This window comes from Magnolia sinica, chromosome 4 (genome assembly GCF_029962835.1).
Source record: "Magnolia sinica isolate HGM2019 chromosome 4, MsV1, whole genome shotgun sequence".
Classification (NCBI taxonomy): Eukaryota; Viridiplantae; Streptophyta; class Magnoliopsida; order Magnoliales; family Magnoliaceae; genus Magnolia; species Magnolia sinica.
Genome location: NC_080576.1, coordinates 96,656,078 through 96,656,698, shown reverse-complemented (window position 1 = coordinate 96,656,698; position 621 = coordinate 96,656,078).

Genomic DNA, 621 nt, shown 5'->3' with positions numbered 1-621 from the left:
GTTCGTAGGAAGCTTTTAGTAATCCGCGGGACTACCTAAATGGCGGACTGGAAGTCTGGAATCCCCCACCACTACCGCCTTATCGCGATATTTTCAGAATCTCTGAATATTTTAAATATTGCGTTTTTATCTAAGATATTGTCGTGATCTCGTGGAAAGTAATGACAACCTGCGTGTGGTATGTGCATGAAATCTACTCCGACCACTGGACGTTGGACGTGCAATCGCATGTCAGGGCCAGGTCTAGAAAATGAGGCTGGACCGTAATTCAGGTCAGCCATAGATAGATAAGAGTCGGAAGAGGGATCATATCCCTTAATTTCTATAAGGCCATTATGATTATCATATGAAATCTACTCTCGTTATTCTTATTACTAGTTGTCACACCAAAACTTAATATCAAGGCTAAAAAATCAAACCCATTTAAGTTGGTCATGTCAAGAGAAGTATTTTGGATGGCAACCCCTATTTCAAAAGATATTGAAATCACTCTTGCATTATTAATCATCAATTAACCACAATATCCAACAAGTTACATTTGAGAGTTCCTCTCCTTTATACATATTTAGTAATGTAAGGTACACCTCATGAGGTTGAGCTATGTGGCCTGCAGTGATGTTT